Source organism: Acomys russatus, chromosome 11 (genome assembly GCF_903995435.1).
Source record: "Acomys russatus chromosome 11, mAcoRus1.1, whole genome shotgun sequence".
Lineage (NCBI taxonomy): Eukaryota > Metazoa > Chordata > Mammalia > Rodentia > Muridae > Acomys > Acomys russatus.
The window spans coordinates 57,174,374-57,193,425 of NC_067147.1; the positions used below are offsets into that span (position 1 = coordinate 57,174,374).

The 19,052-nt window shown below is 40.5% G+C and overlaps 1 protein-coding gene and 1 pseudogene across 1 annotated transcript in view; one reads left to right on the forward strand and one right to left on the reverse strand.

The window, feature by feature from the left end:
* Window positions 1-19,052, reverse strand: part of Zfand3 (zinc finger AN1-type containing 3) — a 219,850-nt gene that overhangs the window by 129,693 nt on the left and 71,105 nt on the right. The window lies entirely within an intron of this gene.
* LOC127195811 (40S ribosomal protein S11-like) lies at window positions 7,538-7,961 on the forward strand (annotated as a pseudogene).

Consider the following 19,052-nt stretch of genomic DNA (forward strand, 5'->3'; position numbering starts at 1 on the left):
TCTGACTCTGGTTCCTCTCCTCTCACCGGTTCTGCAGCACCCACACAGGGCAAAGATTTAGTTCTCTGGGGCAGGACGAAAAGGCATTCAGTTTCCTCAGCTTCTATAGGCAATCTGGAGCTGACTCTTCAAAGGGACAATTGTCCGGTCAGTGCGATTAGTATTTTTTAGTTTTACATTCTCATTACTACATAAGAATATGGTTATATTCTCATCATTATCAGAAGAATGTACGCCAGGATTATTATTCTAAATTTCCTACAAAATGATGAGGCTAGCCCAATTAGTATATATAACACCCCTGGATTTAATCCCCCATACTTCATAAAACAAATATGATAGTGCAAGCCTGAGATCCCAGCACTCAGGATGATCAAAAGTTCAAGGCTACCATCAGCAGCTGCTAGCCAGTCCAAGGCCACCCTGATCCACAAGAGATCTCATTTTTTTTTCTATAAAATGAAATTTTTTTCTAACTTCTCATTGATTATAAATCTTTGAACAGTCACCAACTAAGAAGAATGATGAACACTGCTATTGTACACTTTTTCTGAAACCGAGAAACTCATTCCTCTAAATACACTACGCTCACTCTCTGATTCTTCAGAGCATGCTCAGAGATCTTGAGGTCTCCTCTTTGTCGTGTACCTCCTGCCTTCTAGGTGAATTTAAACTTCACTGTAACTACCACAATCTGATCAAAGTCAAATGCCACTCTAGCCTAAATATTCTTAAATGTTTTCAAGTCACTGACTCTCAAAGCTAATCGCTACCCCACAGTCAGGAAATGTAAATTTTTCAAACTAGTACATTGTAGACCAGATACCTCTTATCTTTATATTCCCTGTGCCCTGAGCATGTAGTAAACACTACGAAATAACCGTTTCATCATCGACACAGCTGTGATTTAGGCTTCTTAAAAGCGGGGGGGGGGGGACACGACACGTTTGTTTTTAACTAAGTGTTATAGAGGAAGAGAGTGATGACAGCAGAGGGAAAATATCCTCCTTGGTAACGGGCAGGTGGCTCAATAATGTGATGCTTCTGCTTGCTTCAGCTATTTTTCCTTTTCTCCAATAGCTAACTTTTCTTGGATGATAAGGACAAATACAGATCTGATGCAGAACTTTCGGCTACCTTTCCAGCACCATGTCCGCCTGCATGTTGCCATGCTTCGTGCAGTGACGACAATGTACTAACCCTCTGAAACTCTAAACCAGCCCCGATTAAACACTTCCTTCTGTAAGAGTCGCTTTGGTCATGCTGTCTCTTCACAACAATAGAACACTGACTATAATTATCATATACTCTAGTACACTGGATCCATTTTATACTTCCACAACACTATAAGGGTTCAGTAATTCTGTTTTTGCTGTATCTTTGAAACACGTCGACATTTTGTGTCATTCTGGCTGCTATTTTATCATTCCATGTCAATTCTACCAACTCTGCTGTTTAAAATATTAGCGTGATAATAAGAAGGAAGTGACAAAACTGCTACATCACACATGAGACAGAAACGAGCCCATCCTGCAGCCTCTGCTGTAATGTCCAAGGCATTCGAATTATCTTTCAAAAGGGGTGAGTAGCCTGCTGACATTGCCTCTGTGGTCAGCTTTTAGCTTCCGAGGAACCTAACTAAAAATACAGAATTTTTAACTATCTGCCCATGATGGCAAACAGGAGAAAATTAACAGAGGAAGACAGTGTGTACTTATTAGACAAGCAAGATGGATGCAAACAGAAAGTAGTACTCTAGTCTCTATGGCTGAAATGTGGTTTGCTCACTCAGTTAAGACATTCATTTACAGAGATCTCATCGTGCAGCCTTTCTCAGTATGGGAAGAGATCACTGGATTCTGGTGAAACTACACAAAGCAGTATTCTTACATCATTCTATGATGCTTGCCTACCAAATTTTACCATATAAAATGTTGCTACATTTACATTCTAAGGAAAATTTCTAAAATTGTTTATTAGTTTTATATGCACATTACTCATCAAAATAATTCATTAAAAATAAGAAAATATACTGTATTCAGATGGTGAACCCACCAGAAGATGCTACACCTGTTTTCCTTCTCTAGCCCCAGCCTGTGCTCCTGAGGGCTGCTATGATCTTACAAAAATGGATTGAAATGGCTAAGTTTTTTTTATTATACAAACCAAGCTTTCTACAAAGAAAAGCCCTAAATAGAAATGTGTTTCCCTACAATATCACCACCCAACATCAACTACTATGCATTCTGGTGTTTTACATAATGTTTATTTTACAAAAACTAAAATACAATAATTTTTTAGTTTGCTGAAATATTTTAAAGTAAATTGTAATTCTTCAAGTATTTAAACTTCTTGCAAACCGTATGGTTCCTCCTAAAGTAACAATTAGTGTTGAGAAAACACTGAACACAACTAGAAAGCAGCAATGAAAGGACACAGAGACTGATACTGGATTCTACAGGGGAAAACTGGTAACAAGAGAAAATTAGAAAAACAATGTTCAGTAGCTGGGGTGAAGCTGGAGAGAGAGCACTCACTCAAAACCTGTAAGACTCTATAAATTTAATCTCCTACAGCACATCCTACCCTACTCACAACAAGAGACACTATTCACAGAAAAAAAAAAATATATCATTTTCAAATAACAGTAATATTCTCTTTTTACCCCAGATTTCTGATTATGGTGCTGCCCTTTATAAAAGTTCACCTGTCTTCTCCTTATTGAGCATCCCAAATTTCTTGGGATACAAGTTACATCTATGAGAAAATTAGAAGGTTCTACATCAGCCCAAATTTTTCTTCCTATAAACCTATCACCCACCAGCACTGCTATCATCTCCCAGGCTCAAGAACCAACTGAAGCTTTGTTCCTCCCTGGCCACTGATTTTATGTCATTTAGGAGATTGTGTACTTAGCCAGGCAAGGTGGCACACACTTCTAATACCAGTACTTGGGAGGCAGAGGCAGGCGGATCTCTGAGTTCAAGGCCAGCCTGGTCTACAAAGCAAGTCTAGGATAGCCAAGGCTACCCAGAGAAACCCTGTCTCAGAAAACCAAAGAGAGGAGAGAGAGACTGTGTACTTTAAATTTAACTCTCTATCCCATATGTACCAACTGTGCATATACAAACATGTGTGTGTGTGTGTGTGTGTGTGTGTGTGAGAGAGAGAGAGTGAGTGAGAGAGAGAGAGAGAGAGAGAGATTCCTATTCTATCTTCTAGGAAGACTACTTCACCAACCCTGGTACTGCTTACCTTACAATTAATTTTAATGTTGCAGCAGGGAATTTTTTCCCTTTATGTTTTAATCTGGGGACAAGAACAAATCCAGTAATAGAATGTCAACATTAATTTGAGGGAAGATGAAAAATGACTTAATAATACTGCAGCAGGATTAATATTGTACAATAGATCATGGCACCATAAAATTTGACAAATTCATTTTTGTATCACTGTATATTCTTGCTAATGGAGCAGGGCATATCTGAAACACTGTTAATACTTTACTGCACAAATGCCGATCAAATTGCACTGCAAGGGGATGTGTTTTGCAGGATGTAAGAAAATAACTGTCTTCACCCACCTGCAGCTTGCATTTCAAAGCAAGATGGAGGAGGATGGGGGCCAAGTGATTTCAAGCAGAAAGCAACACTTGCTAAGAAATCAAGTGGTACAATTCAGAAAATGAGTTGACGGTTACCAAGGAATCTGCTTCCACTTGAAGACCCTTTAGTCCAGGAATTAAAATTGGAAAACAGGAAACATTATGAGAGAGTCTACTTCAAAGAGATCTAAACAAGGTACCAAGCCAACAGGCCTTAAACAGACGTACACTACAAATAAACTGTGCTTCTGTATAAGACGCACAAACATGAACTGGATTTAGCCTTCTGCCTGAGACAGCCAAGTAACTCAGACAAGACACATGAAGCAGCAGGAAGCAATTTCCAGAATTTTGGATATCTAGGAAAAAAAAAAAAAAACAACAACAACAACAACAACACAGTGAGCCCTGAAAGGTGAGACATAGCTCTCAGATAGCTATCTTTGCTCACATCAGTGAAGATAAGTTTCCAGGCCCAGCACAGAGGAAGGAGAGTAAGGTGGAAGTGGCAGCAGGCCTGCTTCACAGACAAGTGAGCTGGCCAAGTATGGCTCATAAGAGGCCAGGTTCCCTGTAATGCTCTGTTATGGCTCTCTTAAAACATTAAACAATTTTTAAACCAAGAGTTCTCGCTTTCACTATACACTGGGACCCTGCAAGGTTATGGCTAGCCCTGCCCAGCAAATGCCCTCAGTTAAAGAGAGGAACTGAAGAGTCCAGTGAAAACAAAGCAGAATTCATAGGACAGAGTTAACAGAGAAACTGGACACACAGATGCACACAGACATATGACAGAAGTCCAAAGATCACTATACATACCTGCCATCACCAACAGAGGCCCAGAAAAGAACCAAAAAGAGGATTGCACAGTGTCTCAGTACTGTCTGTTTCCAGAAGTCTAGAGGTACCAGAGGGGCTGCAATGTTGACCTGCATGCAAGGACTACTGTTGGTAACATCTACTCTCACCTACATAAGAATTTTCTTTTTGTTGTTGTTGGGTTTGTTTTGTTTTGTTTTTTGAGACAGGGTTTCTCTGTGTAATCTTGGCTGTCCTGGACTCACTTTGTAGACCAGGCTGGTCTTGAACTTACAGAGATCCTTCTGCCTCTGCCTCCCGAGTGCTAGGAGTAAAAGCGTGCGCCACCACACCTGGCTACAGTAAGAAATTTTCTTAAAGCACACAATACTTGTGGGTTGAATTTTTTTCATGAGGGAAAAGAGAGGCAAAAGTAATAGGATATAGGAAGTAGCCAAAAGAATTATTTGCTTTTTAAAAAAAAAAAAAAAAAAGGGAGGGGGGGAGGTCAAGTCCAATTTTGAACCCAGTGAAAGCTGATTATTTTCTTGCAGACAGTAGGCTAAAAACTCTCAGGTCACTAAAACTGTCTCCCAGAGACACAGAAAAAAGTCTCACATACCAACAGTATACTGGCCACTATCTGCACATCTAAGCACACAGTATTTTCCAAGAAATGAAAAAGAACATTTCAAAACTTAAGCTAATGTAAAATGAACAAAAGGCAATTGTTACATTATTATGTAGAAAAAGTACCAGTAACCACCAGTGCAATTCTGACTCCAACTAGCACCCTGGCCTTCCACTTCAAGAAAACTAAGGAAAAGTGTATGCAAAGCATCTAGCACAAAGCTTCATAGCACTATATCCTTTCAGAGGCCACAGTTCCATGTAGCTAGTTAAGCCAATTAAGATAAAATTAAATACAAAATCCAGTTCCTCGGGCACACTGGCCACTTCTGAATAAGCAAGCAAGCCTCACAGCATCTGTACTGGTTAGTTTTTGTCTCCTTGACACAACTAGACTCCCCTGGGAAGAGAAATCATCACTTTGTGAATTCCCTTTCTCAGAATGGCCTGGGCTCTGTGTGGTTATCTTTATGATTGCTGGTTGATATGAGAGAGGGCCCAGGCCCAAGCCCACTGTAGGCAGTGCTGCCCTAGGCACATGGTCCTGGGAGGTCTAAGGCAGGCAGATGAACATAAGCCAGAAAACAGCATGGACTCTGCCTCTGTTCCTGCTTGAGCGCCTACCAGGACCTGGAGGTGTACAGCAAGGGAAAATGGACCAGGATGCTTCCATATTGAAAAGCACAAATACAAAGTGCTGTCACAGTACTTTCTGCGGGCTACTCCAGAGTGAAGTGTAGAATAACTCATTCTCCAAGTATTTTCCTAACACCTGTATGAATCCAGTTTTAGAAGCCACAGTGCAAAGAAGCTTCACACACCACTAACCTTCCAGGTGTCTGTTAGTTTAATCTTGTGAATGGTCTCTATTTTGGGTTATTTAATATGTGGCACTTAAAGTTGTTGTGTTCCCATTAGAACATTTGAAAAGTGACAGAGAAGAGCACCAGACTTTTGCCAAAACAGCGTATCAGGACTAAATCAAAGTAGTCAAAGCAAAGAACCACAGGACAAGCAAGCAATGGCTCTGACAAGTAAGCCTAGGGTGAGAAATGCCAATGACACTGAGTGACAACAACATTTCTGACAAGAGTAACCATTCCTTTATTAATAGATTTAACTTTTGCTAAGCTATATAAATTAATTGAAGTTGACTTTCAGTTAAGTGGGAACTTCCCTGAAGTCACATTTTACTGAAGTCGTGGCCCTCCCTTGTCTGTAGCTACTAACAAAACTACTCTAATCCCAGATTACAGGCAACAGAGACAAGCATCACGCTCATCTGCCTTTTTCACTTAAATACTTTCATTCAAAAGGAAATCCTGCCATGGTGACACATGTTGCAAAGAGAAGCATACCACCTAGTCCAAATACCCATCATCATCATCATCCACTATTGGGATTGAGCTAATAACACAATCCTGCTCAATTAAACTACAGCTACTACGACTCTTGAGAGCTGTTCCTGGATATTTCCTACCTTCCAACTCCTACACATTCTCAAAATGAACATTCTTAGTTTCACAGACCTGCAAGGGTCCAACATCTTGAACGGCCACATCTGCCATTCTAACATCGTGTTTAGTGTGCATCAGACAATGGGAGATTATTAATGAAAACGTCTATTACTTCTGAGGGTTTACAAAGTTAAAGATGTTGAATAGCCAACAAAATAGAAATACTAGTTTGTCCAGTTTCTGTACTGCAACACAGCTTTAGGCAGCCCTTTGTATGCAGCCAAACAGAAGCTTCTATCACTACAAATAAAACAAATGAAAAGCAGACATTGCACCTAATGAAACATTCACCTGGGTCCTATCAGACTGCTAAAAGGCATGGAGAGAAGTGGAGGATGACAAAGGAAGTTATGTCACGGGAAGTAGGCACATAACTCAATGCACCACTTAGCTTTTCTTTTTTTTCTTTATGTGTACCCCCCCCAAAAAAAATCAGTGGAGGAAGCAATAAGGAAGATCCAGAAGAATTCAATTAAAATGAAATATGAAACACCCTTGTTTTGCTCTGAAGCCAGAGAGAAAGCACAATATGAAAAACAAGCACTGCTGCCTCAGAAAAACGGATGGATCTGTGAAGTATGGGGTTGCTGACTCTTAGAACACAAGTGAGGAGGTAAATCAACAAGCATCAAAAGAAAAAACACTGAGCCAGGATTCTCTCCCTCACAGGATACACAGAATATCACTTCTTTCATTTACAAATGTGCATGTGTGTGTGTGTCTGTCTGTGTGTGTGTGTGTCTGTGTGTGTAAGAGAGAGCTGTGCATCAGCTAAAGGTAAGGGCTAGGGTACTAGATAACTTAGAAAACACTAAGGTAAGGTCTATTGTATGGTTTCAACAAGAACCATGGAAGCATGTCACCCTTAAAGTCATACTCCAGTGAAAGCTTCAAGATACCTCTAGTGCTACCCACTCAGGCCTCTGAGAACAAACAAATATACGTTAAGAATACAAAACCACACTCTTTTTCTTGAGCTGCCAGGAAGATGGTGGACATTTCAACGGAACGTGTTTATCAAACACAGCATACAAGCTTTCAAAACAAGAAGCATATTTTGCTGAGAGAAACAGGCACGCAAGGAGGCTATTAAGAGCACTTACATAGACAAGAAATGGCCTTTCACTGGTAATGTCTCCATCCGAGGTCAGATCCTACCTGGGGTCATGACCAAGATAAAGATGCAGAGGACCACTGTCATCTGCTGGGACTACATCCATTACATCTGAAGCACAAACGCTTTGAGAAGCACCGCAAGAACATGTCCATGTGCCTGTCCCCACTTCAGGGATGTACAAACTGACAACACTGTCACTGTGGGAGAACGCAGGCCCCCGAGCAAGGCCTCTCAATTCAACGTACTTAAGGTCATCAAGTCTGCTGGCACCAAGAAGCAGTTTCAGAAGTTCTGAGGGGACTTTGACCTACTCCTCAGAACAAAGTTATTTTCCAAATTAACACACACACACACACACACACACACACACACACACACACACACACACACACACACACACACACCCCACATGATCAGTGAGAATATTCTAGGCAGATCATCTTAGGAAGATAGAGAATGAATCAGAGTCCTGAGCCAAAGTATGTTTTGTCTTATTAGTCACCAGGGGCTTCCATTCCATTCCTATTCCAAACAATCTTTAAAATCAAAGCCTTTGGTCTAATAACTTTATTTCTTACTTCTCATGTATTAGGTAATTCTTGCTGCAGAACAAAATCATATCCATCACGAGCACTGAGATGGGCGTTTGGCTGTAGTACACTAGATAGAGGTGGTGCAACAGAACCCTGCAGACAAACGCTCCTGCAACTGGTTAGCTTTCTCATCATTTAAAGCCTTCGAAGCCTACAAGAATCATTCAAGGGATTGCTGTACACCTGAAAAGATTCACCAACCGTTCATATTATGTCATGGAAAATGGGGGGTGGGGGGTTCAGTGTTTTCTCCGCCCCCTCCAAGTACTGGTGACTGAGCACAGAAAATGAGAAGCAAGGTAATGCGCATGGAGTAGCTGATAGGCAACTTGCTCTCAAATGGTCTCAAAAAGTTACTTGTGGATTTTAAGGTGAAAAAAGAAAATCCTGGCAAACTAGGTTCAAAATCAGATTCAGCCACTTATAAACTCTAAGTTCTCAGACAAACTGCTTATCTTTCTAAGCTCTGTTTGCTTGGAGAATAATATGATTCGATCTGTGTTAAGAATTAATATCTGGCCAGGCAGTGGTGGCGCACGCCTTTAATCCCAGCACTTGGGAGGCAGAGGCAGGCGGATTGATGTGAGTTTGAGGCCAGCCTGGTCTACAAAGTGAGTCCAGGATAGTCAAGGCAAAAAAAAAAAAAAAAAAAGACATCCCTAGCACATCAGCAAGTTAGCACTTGGTGCTTTTAAACTAAGTATTACAGTGTCTTTAGTGACAGTGCACTTTCACCACACTTAAAAACCCAACCTTACCACATAGAACATTTTGTAGACTTTCAGCTGTCAGCACAGTAGGGCTGCTAGAACCTACTGTCTGTGATTCTGTACAGACTGATAGTCTGCTATAGCCTCTTCAGGCTAGGCTGCCCTTTCTCCACAGCCCTGTGAAACTCACGAGGTAGCAAGCACTCAGTACCTGACTCTCACATAGCAGAATGCAGCTGCCCCTGACAATGCAAGCTACTGGCCTTCTGGGAGAGCACTTTGTTACTTCTAACTGAAGAACCATGAGAGGAAAAACATAACTTTAGGAAAAGGTAAAGATGTTCTCCAATAAGCAAGGTGTTCTAAGAAGGCCTCAGGTGTCCCTTATACATTGTCAAGAAGTGGCCAGGAAGTGCTGGGACTTCCTAAATCTATTGAGAGTAGGTCTGTTTGTTTCTCTTCAATTACAAACTAGTGCGTATGTATCTGCCTTCTGCAGGATTGCCCAGACACTGAGACAATGCAACTCAAAGCACAGTGGACAACTCTGTGCCAGTATGCAAGCAGTTACTGGTTAATTTCCGCATCATTAAAAGGCTTCAAAATCTACAAGCAGAGAAAATAGAGTAAGAGTTTAAGAAATTTATTCTATAATAACTTACAGAATAACCTGAATAATAAAAATAGGATTTACATTATTGATTTTTAGTCCATTTTATTATACTTACATGAAAGCATTCACTCCTGGCAGGTTGAAATAAGGAACTCTACTTTTACAGTAGTTATGCAACTGTTATGCTAAGATCCTTATATTCTGTGTGTGTAATGTACACATTTACTGAGTAGTCACCACTTGCCAGGTACTGTTTGTTTAATACATCAAGCCTCTTAGGTACATATGTTCAGTTACTACTCTCTCAGACTTGGAGGGAATAAGAAAACAAGACCGGCTGGAGCAATGGCTCAGCAGTTTAAAAGCTTCAGTTCCCAACAGCTACATGGTGGCTCATGACCATCTGTAACTCTTTCCAGCGACCTGAGGCTCCCTTCTGACCTCCCCAGGCACCAGGAATGAATGTGGTACACAGACATACATGTAAGGAAAACACTCATACACAAAAGAATAAAACCATTTTTAAAACAAAAACAAGACAGACTAATGACTAAGCCTCAGGGTCTTCAAAAATACATCTAGTAGAAGAAACGCTGTTAATTTAAAAACGAGAGAAAGGAGTCATGAATGTAGCCAGGCATGGTGGGGAGTCAACCAGTGTTAAGAATTAAATGTTGCCAGGTGTGGGGGCTCACTCCTTTAACCTCAGAATTCTGGAGGCAGAGGCAGGCGGATCTCTGTGAGTTGGAGGCCAGCCTGGTCTACAAAGTAAGTCCAGGACAGCCAGGGCTGTTACACAGAGAAACTTTGTTGAGAGAGAGAGAGAGAGAGAGAGAGAGAGAGAGAGAGAGAGAGAGAGAGAGAGAGAGAGAGAATGAATATTAAATGTTTATGCCTATACCTATAATCCTAGCACATGGGATGCTGAAGCAAGAGGATGTTGAGTTTGAAGCCAGTCTAGGTAACAGAGCAAAAACCCATCTCAGAATAGAAAGGACCTCATAGGGAGATGTTAGAGCTTCTGCCATTCGTTCTATCGTGTCTTCCTGCTTCCAACTACACTTAAGCCAAAGCCAAAGAAGACCTAACCAGGCTTGCGTGTCTAGCTCATTTACATTTCCCTCCGCCTCTCTACTTGTACACCAGAAGCAGCTCTCACCAAGTGCCACAGAGGTTATGGAGACGGTATCTTCTGAGTCAGACATCCTCCCAGTGCAGTAGCAAAGAAGGAAGGGTCCTCCAACTCAGGGACTGACCCAGGAACCATGGGTCAGAGCAGGACTGCACAGCCCAGAGTCCTACTTGACTGGGTTTCCTGCTCTCCTCTCCACAAAGGTGGTGGTAGCCGTATTCCCTGACATCTGCCGTAAGAGTTGGTATGTGTGGGTCTGTGCCTTCACATGCTCAACTCTTGTCATTTGAAGATGTGACATTTTGGTGTTTCAAGGTTCCCCACATACAATAAATGATTTTGCTAAATAGCACAGATGAAGAGCAGCTGTGCACACCTGAGTCACTCACTAAGCTAGTGACCATCCAAAAAACAGCTTAGAGAGCATGTATGACCTTCATTTAAACACAGATGTCAGTTAACTCTCTCAATTTTGGGAAGCAAGACCCTCTCCCATGAGTTTCCAAGGTCCGCTATCGCTCTCTCAATGACTAGCCAGTCTTCCAACTTGTCAAGATTCCATCCATGAGTAAGGACCACACATTTACCTCTCCCCACAGCAGACACTTCAAAAAACTAACTTTGAAGAACTTGACGTTTTCTTATGACACTCTTTCTAAAGCTTAAAGCTCAAGTTTAAGTGTTCTCAAGTTCAAAGTGGAGGTCAAAGAACTGCCTCAGCTTAGTTTCAACTTAATTCTGAATCTGGAAGATGAATGGTGTCCCAATTTATTGAAAAAACAAAAACCTTTCAAAATATGGATAAAAGCACGACACAGTTGTGGACACCATTCAAACATTTTTCATATATGAAGCAAAGATTACAAATATTAGTTCTTTAATTTATTACAGTCCAAGAGTATTCACATTTAGTAAGTGTATTTTATATTTACATAATTGACATTCTATGAAATCATTTGTTTCTACCTATAATATTCGTCCATATTGCTCAAGCTTACTTATTTGAATGGTAAAACACAGGTGAAATACTACTCCAGCTAACAGAAAATACACACTCAACTACAAGTATATTAAGCTCTAATTTTTAAGTAAAACTCATTCTTTAACAGCATACATAACAAAACAGAACAAACTTCCGGAACTTAGGGCCATCTCCATGTTTCCCGAGCTAACATTTTTATTTAATGAGCTGATGCTGAATGTGTTCTCAGGAAACATCACCATGTGAGCACTTCCAGGGCTGACACAGCATTTTCTGTAGCTACACATAAACACCACAGAACTAGAAGGAAGCTGACTTACAGAGGACTGTACTTTGCTGGGCATTTTATATCATGTTGGTTTAAACTGCTGCACAAAAAGAAAACCCCTGTGACCAGCATTTACTAAGTTAACTAGAGCTGGGCGGTGGTAGTGCAGAGACAAACATCACTTGAGTTCGAGGTCAGCCAAGGCTACATAGAGAAAACTTGTCTCAAAAAATAAAAATTAAAAAAAAAAGTGAACTAGATCTGTCACACCTCCCAAATCACGTTTAGATTCTACCTCATATCAAACCTCACCACATCTTTCACTGGAGCAAACAGAAAAACCTAAGTCATTTTTCCAAGGTCACAATAAACAAAGGAGAGCTGAAACTCAATAAAAACAAACAAACAGCAACAAGCAGAACGGTGCTGATCAAGGCGGGCTGAGTGTGAGGACCTCTGTGTCAGGGAGCGCTGTCATCACTCTACTTCTGGCAATAACTATGATCTTCAAGGAGTAGCTGTTCATTTCCCTCACATTTTCCTTCTCCATTCTTTTCTTCTTGAATTTTGCTTTCATATCTGTCACTCTTAATGAAACCACCTTAAAGAGTTCATGACCAGAATGCAAATACCTCCATGAAACTCATGAAAACCGTCAAAAATGAACCCGAAACAATGAACACAAGCGGTTTTTCTTAGAAAAGTTAGGCTTTCATCAGTTTTCAGCACTCCCCCCCCCCAGAATACTCCCTGTCCTCAAAGTTTACAATGAACATATTACTTATTAAATCTGACAGCCATTACTACTCCATTTGATATAATAATATTCCAAGTCTAAAATAATGAAACAACTCCTTTTCAACGCTGTCACTGTTACCTAGCAAATGGTGGTCACTAACCGCTACGGTTTTATCATCTCCATCTCCTCCTCCTCCTCCTCCTCCTCCTCCTCCTCCTCCTCCTCTTCTTCTTCTTCTTCTTCTTCTTCTTCTTATCTCTAAAACATCTGTACACCCTTTTACACTCTCCATCTTTCCATCTTAAACCAATGGCCATCAAAGTATGGTTCCCAGTGCACAACCCGGGCACTTATCAGCAAAGCAAATGAGTCTAAGCCTCACCAGCCCAGATTAAATTAGAAGCTCTTGGGAGCAGAAGCCCAGCAATTTATGTGTGTGTGGTTTATTAGTTATTTACTTAATGTATACCCATATTCTGTCTGCATATATGTCTCTACATCACATGTATACTTGGTCCCCACGGAAGTCAGAGAGCATGTTAGATCCCCTGGGACTAGAGTTAGAAAGGGTTGTAAGCTGGGAGTGAAAATCTGGTCCTCTAAAAGAGCTGTCAGTGTTCATAATGACTGAGATGGCTTCCCAGGCCTCCAGCAGGATGTCTTAACATGCCTTTCATGCATGCTGCATGCCTTTCAAGTACATGCAGGTGTTGGGTACTACTAGCATGTGCACAGGCTTCAATTCCATTGGTCTATTTGGTCATTCAAATATGTAATGAATACCAGCTGTGTGCAATTGTCTCAGCTGTTTAATGTGACAACATCTGAATTGATTTTAGACCTTTTAACATGGTCCCCCTAGAAAATATATGCAGCTCCTTCATAACTGAGTTCAAAACCAAATGCATCAACACCAACTCCAACCCTTGCTACCCGTGACATACTACCAATTTTCTTCTGTCACATTTATTTCTTCCTCTATATATAAATTTTTTTAAAAACAAGGAATCTTATTCCAGGGTGATTTGAATCACCCTTGCTCACCAGTCTATTTCACTGTGATTTAGAATTTTATACTGTCTATTATATTATCTAAATCTGACTGAAAACTTGCCCGAAGACAAATAGCAGAACAGGGAAAGAGCTGAGAACTGAGTACTCATCCATTAAGCTACACTGTCAACTTGGAGCGTATCACCAAAGCAATGACCTCGTTCAACTTTCCACTTCAGATCCTCACCAGCTTAAAACAGCTGTAGTTCACAGCAAAACTACTATTTTGGCATTTGCAACCAAAATAACTATCCCACTGTTCTTCTCACAACCCAACACTGAGCTACCTATGCACTTTGGTACAGTACCTTAAAAAAACAAATATATTACTTAAATTATATTATATTATATTATATTATATTATATTATATTACATTAATTTCTAACTGGCTCCGTGGGAACAAATGGAACACACATCCCTAATAGAAGGGCTAATAAAACTCATAAGGATAAAGTCCATAAAATGCAAATTATCTTCATTTAACTTGAGATTTTTCTATTTCTCAGAATGAAATAGTTTACCTAAGGATGATCTAGATAAGAGCACCTCCACCTCTAGCTAACATGGACAGAGACACTGAGTTATCTTCCAGTGTAAACAACTGTCAAAATATATGAAGCTTTGGGGGTGAGGTGTTCATCCAAGACTTTGGCTGTATTTCTCTAGTGTTCTCCCTATTTTTTGAGACAGTATATCTCACTTAACTGAAACTCAGCACTTTAGCTGGGCAGATGTATCTTGCCTGTAAGCCCCTGGGACCTGCCACTCCCAGGAGTATATCCATACACACTGACCAGCAGCTTTCCACTGAGCAATCTCCGCAGCCTCCACGAACCTATTTTCAAGACATCAAATAACAGACACAAAGGATGATGCCCAAAGAGGCAGGAAACTGGTATGGTGGATGAATTGTAGTAAAAACACCCAGCAAACTCGGGAGTTTAAAGAGCAGAGCACCGCAGAGACAGAAGCAGCTTGAGTTTGCAGAACAAAGCCCTGAAGATGAAAGAATGCATGAGACCAGTGTGGGATCACTTCTGCTACTTAGCTGAGCCCAGACAGGGCATATGTTAGGAAAGAACCTGAAACTAGGAAATACTTTGAAAAACTCAGAGAGAACAATATCTGGTGCTCACAGTCCAGGAAGGGTATTACTGGTTCTCACAAAGAGTTGAAACCTTAAGAGTTAAATAATTGGCTCTATAATGTGATTTGGTGACTTTCCCACTCCCAGAGCACTATATACATAATAATAAATAAATCTTTAAAAGAAAAGTCCCTTCATGAAAATGGTTTTTTAAAAAAACAAACAACAAAAACAAAACAAAACAAACAAACAAACAAAAAACTTCAGGGGCTGAGAAAATTCAGGCAGGAAAGCCAGAACAAATTTCAGCATGGACAGGGAAAGTACTAGCCAGGGAGCCGATGGTAACTGATACCTCTGGGAGTGGGAAAGTCAGTTTCTTTGAGTGCTGTCACTGGGAGGCCGCCCATCACCCAGTGGAAGACCACACATCTATGATATATGGGCAGCACAAATTGGACTTGATGAGTGGAGAAAAATACAGAGAAAACACAAAGTTGGGTGGATCTGGGAGGAGTTGGGGAAAGGGCAAAACTAAATATAGTCAAAATCCACTATAGAAAGTTCTCAAAGGGGACTAGAGAAATAGCTCCGTGGTTAAGAGGATTAGTTGTTCCTCCAGAGGACCTGAGTTCAATTCCCAGCACCCTATGACAGCACACAACTGTCTGCAACTCTAGTTCTAGGTTCCAGGGGATCTGACACCCTCACACCAATAGACATAAAATAAAACCAAACAAAGTATTTTTAAAAACTTCTCAAAGAACCAGCTAAAAATGTATTCCTCTTTATTTTACTTTACAGCTACTGTGAGTGGGATTTCCATTTCCTTTTTAACACACATGTTCATTACTAATATATTTTTTAATGTCACTAATCAATGTTAATTTTTTTCATTCGAACTTTACAGAACTCTGAGTCCTTAGGTTTCTCTATACGAAATCATCTGTCAACAGAAATACCATTGCTCCTTCCATTACTATACACGTCTTCTCATTCCTTTCCTTGATCAACTGCCCTATGACTTGAAAGACTTTGTTGGGTAGGAGTGATACAGGGGGCCACTTTGGTCTTGTTCTAGATCTCAGAGGAAATCCTTCCAGGCAGTCCTGGCGGTGACTCTGGCCTGCTCCTCTAGTGCAGGTGGGAGCAGTAGCTCTCTCTATTCCTGATTCACTGAGATTTTTATCATGAAGGGACGCTGGATCTCACAACTGCCTTTTCTGCCCATTTAGATAGATAGATGATCATTTAGGTTTTTGTCCTTTGTAGTGATGCGAGGTGTCATAATAATGATTTCCTATTCTAGCCATCCTTACATGCCGGAGAGAGATAAATACCTCTTGGTCATGAAGCATGCGCTTTTGATGCACTGTCAGACTCAGCTTGCCAGGGCTTGGCACACATGCTCACCAAGGACCCTGGTCTGCAGTTTTTCTGTTTGTGTTCTTGGCTGGTTTAGTATCAAGAGTAATACTGGTCCCAGACAATGTGTTTTGGACCAGCATTGTGTTTAGTTTTCTGGCATAGTTGAAAATTAGTTTAAATTTTTAAGTTTGGTAGAATCAACAACAAATTCACCTGATATTGGCCTTTTCTTTAATAAGATAATGTTCATTACTGACTAAGTCTTGTTACTTGTTACTGGTATACTGAAGTTTTCTGTCTTGATACAGTTCTGGTAGGTTACATGTCCAGAAATCTATCCTTTTCTTCTAGGCTTCCAATTTCCTGAAAATACAACTGTTTAAATGAGTTCTCAATGATCATTGTATAAATTGAATATTTCCCTTTTTATCTCTTATTTGGGTCTCCTTTTTCTCTTTGATGGTTCAGTTAAAGGTTTGTCAATCTTATTTATTTTCTTAAAAAAGAAAAAGTAGCCAGCCAGTATAGCTACATTCCTTTAATTCTGACACTTATAAGGCAGAGGTAGGAGGATCTCTGTGAATTCAAGGCCAGTGTGGTCTACAGAGTGAGTTCCAGGAGAGCCAAGGCTACATAAAGAAACCCTGTCTCAACAAAACAAAACAAAAACAAGAAAGAAGCAAACAAAAAAAAAACTGTATGGGGATTTACATGGTCATTGCATTTATTTCTGCTCTAGTTTACTTTTTCTTCCTACTGAGGGCTTCTCTGCTCCTTCTTTTCTCGCTGCCCTCATGAGGCCATTAGCACATAGAGACTGTGCTTGTTTGCCTGCATCGTCCCAGTGCAGGCATTCAGGCTGCTGCTACAAGTAAAGACGTACATTTTAAATATTAAAACGCAAATAACAGATTCCAAGTAGATAAAAGATACTCGGGGACTGGGAGTATGTAGTTCACTGGTACTGCACCTATTTAACATGTGTAAAGTCCTGGATACTAATGAAAAGACAGGCAAAGCCTGCCCACAAGTTTTTTTTTTTTAATAAAGGTATTAAGCTTTTTGTTTTGTTTGTTTGTTTGTTTTTTGTTTTTTTAACTTCATTCATTATATTCTGCCCACACACCAGAAGAGGGCACCAGATCTCGTTATAGATGGTTGTGAGCCACCATGTGGTTGCTGGGAATTGAACTCAGGACCTCTGGAAGAGCAGCCAGTGCTCTTAACCTCTGAGCCATCTCTCCAGCTTCCGGAACATTTTCTTAATTGAGGTTCCCTCTTCTAAAATGAGTCTGGTTTGTGTCAAGTTGACATAAAACTAGCTAGCACAGTCTCACTATGTAACCTTGGATGGCCTGGGACTCAGTATGTAAGCCAGGCTGATGAAATCTCTCTGCCTCCGCCCCTCTCCCCTTCTCTGCCTACCCCCCACCCCTGCCCCTCTGGCCCTTGGGCCTTCTGCATCTGTCTCCCAAGTGCTTAAATTAAAGGCTGCACCACCACATCCAGAGTTGTTGTTGTTGTTGTTGTTGTTGTTGTTGTTGTTGTTTACAACATGTGTTTAGTATAATTTTAATACTTTAAAGATGTACTTCATCACTGGGCACAGTGGGACACGCCTATAATCCCAGCACTCAGGGAGGAAGAGGCCCTCAGATCTCTGTGAATGCGAGGTAAGCCTGGTCTACAAGTGAGTATGGGACAGCCAAGGCAACACACGGAAACCTGTCTTGAAAAACAAGAAAACAAAAAACAAAACAATTAATCAATGTCATCTAATTTGATTCACAGTGAGGGACATATAATGGTCACCATGTGACAAATGAAGCTATACACTGACACATCCTTTCATGGCTCCAGAGACTGAGGCGGATGAAGAAATGGCAGATACACAGAAAAGTTGAATGTTGGCTGAGCTTTCTGATGAAGAAACCACAGCACCCAGAAAGCTTAGTGTGTTTATTACACACCGTAGAAGAGAAAGGCAGACTTATTACATACAGATATGCCAAGAGGCAGGGTTATTATACACAGTTGGACAAGGGGACACATTAAGCTATTCTTGATAGACACAGTCTCTCTGCAAGGGAACAGTCTTCATTCCATAAATATCAGGAGGGAAAGCTATGGTGGACGTTTTCTGCACAGACTGTACTTGGATGCCCCAACATAGACTTTGCTATCCTCTGAACCTGATTGTGGATGGGAGAGACAGACTGGGATTTTCCCATGGGTTGGAGGCTACGAGTTCCTGGCAAGCCTGTGCCCATGCCAGCAAAACATGTGCACTCAAGATTTCACTCACTAAGGTTTTCTTCTTTGATTTAATCACATACAGTGGTCAGTCTGCCAACATCTATATAAACCAGGAAAAAACTTTAAAAGTTACTTTCTGTTCTAATTGTTATTTACTTATGAAAGTGTTTTTAAATTTTTTCTACTGAAGATGGCTGTTTGGTAAATGCATAACACTTTCACTTGTGAATAATACATTTTTAACAACTTTTTAAATTTGTAAAAACCAAAATTATATTCAAAATATAAAAGTAAACATTATTTTTAGTCATTTTTATTGAGTTATGTCTAAATCCAAGATAGTAATTTATATTGAAAACTCTTTACCTTCCCAAAATGATACCCCGTATCCACTAGCACTGAATCTCTATTCTCACCATCACCCCCAGCAAATATTCTACTTTATATGTCAAATGAACGGACCAGTCCAGATTCCTTAGGTAAGTCATACACTTGTCCCTCTATGATCGCTTGTTTCACATAGTGTAATGTCCTCCAGGTTCATGTATGTGGTGGCAAGGCACTTTAAAGCTTTTCATGCTGGT